The sequence below is a fragment of the Amblyomma mixtum genome, chromosome 6, assembly GCF_055824585.1.
Source record: "Amblyomma mixtum isolate Tamu chromosome 6, ASM5582458v1, whole genome shotgun sequence".
Classification (NCBI taxonomy): domain Eukaryota; kingdom Metazoa; phylum Arthropoda; class Arachnida; order Ixodida; family Ixodidae; genus Amblyomma; species Amblyomma mixtum.
In genome coordinates, this window is record NC_143017.1 from 162,453,693 (window position 1) to 162,461,671 (window position 7,979).

The 7,979-nt window shown below is 46.7% G+C and overlaps 1 non-coding gene across 1 annotated transcript; it reads right to left on the reverse strand.

Moving 5' to 3' along the window:
• Nucleotides 1-5,094: 5,094 nt before the first annotated feature.
• On the reverse strand, nucleotides 5,095-5,167 carry TRNAA-AGC (transfer RNA alanine (anticodon AGC)). Its single transcript has one exon. It is a non-coding gene; the product is annotated as a tRNA-Ala (tRNA).
• Between the last annotated feature and the right edge of the window lie 2,812 nt (nucleotides 5,168-7,979).

The following is a 7,979-nucleotide window of genomic DNA, read 5'->3' on the forward strand; positions in this document are numbered from 1 at the left end:
CCGGTATGATGTCATACCAGAAATTCGACTAATACTGTTTCTGGTGTGACGTCATGGGTGGCGTTGCTAGTCGCGATCCAGGGATGAGCGGCTGCGACACGCAGTTGTCCTCCCCACATTATTTTTGATATCTCCCAGAGTCTAAAAATAGCATCCCGAAGGCAAATGGATGGTATACAAAATTATAAGTTAAATATTTATCCATGATACCGCTTCTTTTTCGCCTTCAACGGAACACGTGGCTGCCAGGTTACCTGATGCAGCGCACAAACAGCGCACAAGTAAGCGAGAGTTTGGAGACGGAAGAGGAGTGCGTGCAGGACGACCACTCACACAGAACTGTTTTTTTTGTTTACGCTTGTGAATCGAGGAGAAACATGTACGCGTCTTTTTTCCTGCGTTAAATTGACCGGCATACTTGCTTTATTTCTTTCTTTTGTGCACAAACTGAAGAAATTTTATGATGCGGAAACCGCCACCTGTGGCCCAAAGCTGGCAGTGAAAACGAGTAGAAAGCTCCGTTTATATCCAAGAGGGGGCGCATCTGTCTTGGTGGCCAAGATCATCCATCCCAGTTTGCGCACTGAGGTGTGTACGACCACACTCCGGCTGAACATAATTTGCGAAGCAGAAATCTGGACACTTTACGCTCTCTTCAAAATTTGCTTCAGAGTTCGTGCCTTCAACAAACTTGCCCTGCGCTGTGCATGGCCGAAAGTTGAGTGCGCTACGCAGTTTATTTACCCACTGAGATAAACGGTGCCCATGTCAACGCTGCCGCGACTAAAATGGCGTGATGATAAGTTCCCAAATATGTGAAAATAAACATTTGTTTTTTTTTATTTTTTCTTGCTTCCTCGTTTATTTTCGAAGAGCGCGCGAACAATAAGACCAAATAGTATTACGTTAAAGCTACACTCCAACGGAGGGGGAGGAAAATAGTGCAGCAACTCGGGGACCGCGTGCAGTTACAACAATGGAAGCGCCGTAAACATGGTTTACAATAAGGGAGTAATTACTCATAGGCATCCACCCAAGCGCATCCATACGGCTACAAAGGAAAGCTATACAGCTTTCTCAGAAACTTCGTAGTTAAAGAAAAATTCGTCCTGGTCCGGGGTTCGAACCCGGGACCCCCGCTACACCGGAGCAGTCGCTCTGCCAACTGAGCTAACCGGGACGGCAAGCTTATGGTAGGGCGAGAGCGAATTGATCAATAACTCGAAGTGGGAACAGTGTGCTCAGAAACCCCGGACAAGGACGAATTTTTCTTTAACTACGAAGTTTCTGAGAAAGCTATATAGCTTTCCTTTGTAGCCGCATGGCTGCGCTTGGGTGGATGCCAATGAGTAATTACTCCCTTATTACAAATTTACTCCACCTTGGGGGATTCCCTTAAACATTTGACCAACACTGTTCCCACTTCGAGTTATTGATCAATTCGCTCTCGCCCTACCATAAGCTTGCCGTCCCGGTTAGCTCAGTTGGTAGAGCGACTGCTCCGGTGTAGCGGTGGTCCTGGGTTCGAACCCCGGACCAGGACGAATTTTTCTTTAACTACGAAGTTTCTGAGAAAGCTGTATAGCTTTCCTTTGTAGCCGTATGGCTGCGCTTGGGTGGATGCCAATGAGTAATTACTCCCTTATTAGAAATTTACTCCACCTTGGGGGATTCCCCTAAACATTTGACCAAACACGGTTTACGCCGCGTAAACCAAGGTATTAGGGGGCGTCCCACTATGGAGCTAGAAGAGAGAAGTTTACACAAAAGCCAAGCCGTGCGTCCTATCGATTCTCTTTAAAACAACTTTGCCAGAACCAATGGGATGAAGTGAGTGTTAAAGATGCACTGGCAACATGTCAGCAAGATCTCTACCGCTAATTTTTTTTTTTTTACAGTGGCCAGATAATCAACAAAAATGAACGAACCCTTAAGGTGTGAAATGAGACCACAGCTTTTTGTACTAAGCTTCGCACAGTTGAACACGTCACACTACACAAGGAAACAAAATCGGGTAAAATGTTTCTTGGTCTCCACTGCAACACTGTAGGCAAGAAAGAATCTGCAATGAACGCTGGCGCAACAAGGACACTAAAGAAAGGGACACCACACGCGCGCACTGCCAACTGTTTATTACACGGAAAGGTGACATATTTAAACATACATCTCAAGCATGACACTCATCGCATTATCGCTCCGAACCCTAAACGTGGGGAAAAAAAAGCAGTAACATCATGATAACAGACAAGAAACCTTTAACCCCTGCAGATAAACTAACAGATTCTGAAAAAAGGGGAGGAGGCCATCTCTTACAGTGTTAAACAATCGTAGCAAAAGCAGAGTCATGCATGAGAAGCAAAAGCAGTCAGAAACGATTGTTTCTGCTACGATTGCTCGACACTACTTTTTCTAAGAGATGGCCTCCTCCTCTTTTTTTTCAGAATCTGTTTGTTTATCTGCAGGGGTTAAAGGTTTCTTGCCTGTTATCCTGAGGTTCCTGCTTTTTTTTTTACGTGTTGGGTTCGGAGGGACAATGCGAAGCGTTTTTGCGATGCTGAAATAAAGATTTGATTTGATTTGATAATGCGATGAGTCTCATGCTTGAGCTGTATGTTTAAACATGCCACCTTACCGTGTAATAAACAGTTGGTAGTGTGCGCATGTGGTGTCTCTTTTTTATTAGTGGCTTTGTTGCACCGCCGTTCATTTCATCATGCACCAGCTCGCCCCTCAGGCCATTATTCTGAAGAAAGGATCTCTCTGTTCACGCAAAAGGAAAAACCTGGAATAAATTTATCTCACGAAGAGGTGAGCCTAACCCAGCCTGCCATTTCCAGTAGAAAGAAAGGTATGTGCGGCTCGTCCGTTCTCAGACCGAGCCCAAGGTGAAGACCGCCAACATCACATGCAATCTGTGCCCAATAACTCTGGAGACATACATGATGATCTACAGAATATACCAGTCTTTCACAATGAGAAACACGTTGCATGAAGTAGCGCGTAAAAACACAAAAGATAGAGATAAAAAAAACGTATTTTAAAGAGAATAATTCGCAGGAGCTGGGGTGTTGAGGCCCTTAGACCAGGGCTCCGATGGCGGCATCAGGCATGCGGACTAGCTGGTTGATCCGGGCTTGCTGGTCCAGATTGTCGCTGGTAACGCCCTCCTCCCACTGCTCTTGTGTAGGGCCTAACACTTTTAACTTTCTGTCCGGTTTGTCCTGGCATTCCCGAGATGTATGATAGTGTGTAAGGCTTGCTCCGCACCGAGAGCAACTTGGGTATTGTGTGGATCTCATCTTGTGTAAAATGGGAAGACTTGGATATGTGTTTGTGTTCTTTTCAGTCAATGGCACCCGAGGAGGACAGTAGTTTGTGTGGCGGTGAGAAACCTCTTCTTTCTAGCTTAAGGTGTCCTAGCATACTCGCCCGCCCTAGGGGGGAGGGTGGGCGGGATAGGGATGGAGATCCGCCCGGTTTGTCAGAGCTCAGCCTAGATCATTCGCTACCTCGTTTCCGTCTAGGCCTTCGTGACCAAGTGTCCATGTAACTCCGTGTAAGTGTGAGGGTGTACTTAATAGTGTGCTCGCCCTTCCGTGAGGTTTTCCAGCAAGCTAGTCTCTGCAAGCTTGTTGGTAGTCCGTCACTGCCTGCCATGACCTTTTGCTCTTGAGTGTTGATGGTGATGGCTATGGACACTGATTCCGCTTGAGCAGGATCCTCGTCGTAGATCGAAGCCTTGATGATTGGCCTCTTATGGTTGTCGACGAATGTCTTGCTCAGTCTAATCACTATCCAGGCAGCGCCTTTTCTTCGCAATGACATCGCCGCCTATCAGCAGCATCTTCGTCGCTTCCGGGCTATATACTGAAGGTAACCGCCCACACATTATTCATCCAGAACATCCCCAAAGCAACTACACCGGGGAGCATTTCTAGACGACCAAGCATGTCTCTAAAGTCTTCAACGCGACTGAGCTTCGCGTTCATGTGCCGCGCAGAAAAACAGTGCAGAAAACGCACAAACCCGTAGGAAGCTGCAAGAAAACAACTTCATAGTCCTGGTTTTCTTCTCCAGTGATCCTGTTTCAGCTGCCAGACATGGCCGCTGTAGACACTCCAGTGGAGCCCGTCATCACACGTCCATATGCTGTGGCTCCAGCATGTGGAATTCAGAGCTGCACCCACCCACGACTGGGAAGTGGTGAATAGTATCGCACCATTAGATTGTAAGGACGTGTGCGGGATCCAAGAAAGGAAGCGCATGATTGTGAACCGGCTCTCCTGAAGCGGAGATCTTCCACGACGTAAAAAACGGGGAAACCACGAACATGCACAAAGAAAGTAATGACGAACTACACACAGCTAAATAGAGTTGTCAAATTTTGTCTGTGGTGCGGCATTTAAATGGGTTAAATGAGTAATCTGATTCCAGATACGTAATCAGTAAGGAACATCATTCTGTGCTCTAAAAGTTTCTCTAAAGTACGACAAATTCAGTAAAATAATGGCCAGCGGGACGTATAATAACATGTTCATTCTTGTTTTCCCTGCGCTGTAAATACGCATCGGCATCAATATATCACACGGCACTGCTTCGGGCTCAGCACATGGCAGTAAATGTATTCCGGAAGGCGTTATCGGCACATCCTCTTCGTCGTTCTCTGAAAGATGTTCCACACGAACACTTCATTGTAAAAATCAAGAAAGATGTTATCGACAATCTCTGGTTTCCTGCATATTAAGCAGTCAACACACCAAGGCACACAGACCCTTTCGCTTTGCAGCCATGGCTTAATAGGTAGGTTGCCGGAATCAATCCTCAAGCAGCTCGATTTAACTGCAGGTCTGACAGGCATTCCTTTCGCTCTTTTGAGCACAAAACGCACTGAGACCAAATTAAACACAGCACGATAGAAGAGCACCAAAAAGAAGACTTGCAGGAAATCGCACCATGAGAGTTTCAGAATGCCTGGATGCCGCATCACGGAAAGTGCCGCAAACATGGCTGCAAACTAGTTCTCCTGGTGTGACTTCTCTCATGACTAAAAAGAAAGCAGCAATCTAGCGGGCAAAGAGGGAACAAAAGGTTCTCTGGAGGTGCTGGGTATCGATCCCAGTACCTCTCGCATGCTAAGCGAGCGCTCTACCATCTGAGCTACACCCCCGACGGAGGGGGACGTCAGCGATCTCGCGCCATGAGTGTGTAGACCGCGTGGCTTCCGAAATAGAATAAACGCCGTAAACTTTTTTTTCTTTATTGCATTTTCACAACGGGTACAAAGAAGTAAAACATGTCAGCAACACTTGCACTGAAACGGCAGGTTAAATTTTTTTCAGTTCAACCAAGTCATCCAACACATTTAACCAAGTTGGCTGATCAGGCAGTGCCTGACACACTCAACGCCGTAAACTTGTAGTGAACCGGTTCTGCTCGTTAATGTTCTCTCTTCCTCGACTACAAAGACGAGAGAAATGTGAAGGAGAATAAGAAAACAAAACGTTCTGTGGAGGTGCTGGATATCGATCCCAGTACCTCTCGCATGCTAAGCGAGCGCTCTACCATCTGAGCTAGACCCCCGACGGAGGGGGGACATCAGCGATGCCGCGCCATGAGAGTGTGAGACCGTGTGGATGCCACAATAGAATAAGCGCTGTAAACATGCTGTGAACCGGTTCTGCTACGCAGTAGCCTTTACGCATCAGTTTCTTGGTGCAATGCCACGGCTTGACGAAGAAAGCAAAAAGCGAATGGAACTAGCAATAACTCACAGCGAGGTAGAGCACGCGATAGATCAGTTAAACCTAGGAAAATCACCAGGACCAGATGGACTCAGTGCGGCATTTTATAAAGAATTTAAGCACGAAATTGCCCCAGTGCTGTGTACAATGTTCAATGAAGCCTATGAAATAAACGTATTGCCTCCGTCTTTTGGAACCTCCCATACAGTGCTCATACCTAAAACGAATGATATAGAGAAATTACAATTGGTTACAGCGTATCGACCGATAGCACTCACTAATGTGGACTACAAAATTTTTATCAAGGTATTGGCACGAATACTGCAGACAGTGATATCGGATATTGTTGGACCCCACCAGACATGTGGAATCAAAGGGCGCTCAATTTTTTCCAACATTCACAAAGCGCGCAGTGTGCTTGAAAGCTGTGATGACATCAGTGGGCGAGTAGCGATGCTTCAGATTGATCTCGAAAAGGCATTTGATTGTGTTTCCCATGAAATTTTGTTTACCGTTTTAGACCATGTGAACGTCGGTTCAGTTATCCGTAAGGGTGTAGCCCCGGCGTATCGAAACTGCACGACAAGACTGATCGTTAACAAGTGTCTGGGGGCCCCCATTAGCGTGCAGCGTTCGGTGCGTCAGGGCTGCCCCCTCAGCCCTCTCTTGTTTTGTATTTTGCATCGAAACGCTGTGCATGAAAATCATAGAAAACAATAGTATTAATGGCTTTAGGTTACAAGCAGCAGAAGTTAAGCTGCTGGCCTATGCAGATGACGTTGCAGTATTTACGGTTGATCAGGGGAGCATAAGTGAAGCTGTCGGGTGTGTACGCGCGTTCAGCGAAGTCACAGGTAGCGGGGTTAACTGGTCCAAGTGCCTTGGGCTCTGGCATGGATGGTGGCCATCCCACCCGGACCATTTCGCCAACGTACCGTGGGCGACGACCCCGGGCAAGTATTTGGGCGTTCCGCTCGATGCTTATCGCGATAGCGAGGAGTATTGAAAAGAGCAAAATAAAGACGCACGTGACCGAGCTGGGAAATGGAAAGGCATCAGCCTTTCAATTTTCGCCAGAGCTACAGTCTGCAATCTTTTTTTTATTAGCAAACTCTGGTATGTGATGCAGGTTTTGCATTGCTCGCGTGTGAACGTTCAGAAGCTACACAGGATTTTTGCAGTTTTCATATGGGCGTCCGAATGGGAACGTTGTAGCAGAATGAACCTGTTCCGGCGGGTAAAAGACGGGGGGCTAGGGCTAGGGCACCTCTTTTTAAGGCAGCTGGTGAACCATTTTTTGTTTTTCGCGACGTCACAGACCCGTTCTTGCGCACCGTGTGCCAAGTGAAGCTGCGGCGATTGCTGCCGGAGTTTGTGGTATCCACAGAAGAGCTCTCTGGTGGAACTTTTGGTTACTACAAAGAGATTGTAGCAAGCGTTCGGTTTCTTTCGGCACGTTTTTCCACCGATTATTTGTGGAAAAGTAAAAGGAAAAAGTTATACAATGATCTTTGTGATATTGTTTTCCCAGAGCCGATGTATAGGGCCTTGTACAGTGGAGGCCCGGGAGGGGATGTTTTAAAAAGGGTGAAGAAAATGCAGGTGCCACCAGGAGTAAAGACTTTCTTTTTTAAGTTACACACCGGGACGTTACCAGTTAAAAAGTTTCTACAGGGAAAGGATTTATTTTTACCGTGGGGATCGAACTGCTTAATTTGTAAACAGCCTGAAACGATAGACCATGTTTTTTTGCATTGCTGGGAAGGGGTTTATTTTTGGGACGTGTTACAAAGGACCATAAAGAAAGAGCTACCACTTGACGCGCACGGAATTCGCTATTTAAGCACTGATAATGAGGATGGGGCACCTTTTGATCTCATAATGCTCTTGGGCCTCCACTGTATATGGCGCTCCAGAATGGCAGGCTACCATTGTGACAAAGACGCACGACCGGCCCGAATTTATTTTCGGGAACGAATGGACTGGTTTCTTGCCATCCAAAAAGCAGCTGCGGAGCCTCCCGAGTGGCTCTCAAGACTAGAGCCGTTGTGTATGTTGCGGGAATTTTAATCTGACGAAGCCAGTCTCGTGCTGGCTGACCACGACAGTGTCGTATGTATATAGCGTTATGTGTATTTTTGTTGTGCAATGTCATGAGCCAAAGCCAGGCAATAAAGAAAAAAAAAGAACCGGTTCTGCTCTTCAGTGCTCTCTCTTCCTCGACTACAAAGACGAGAG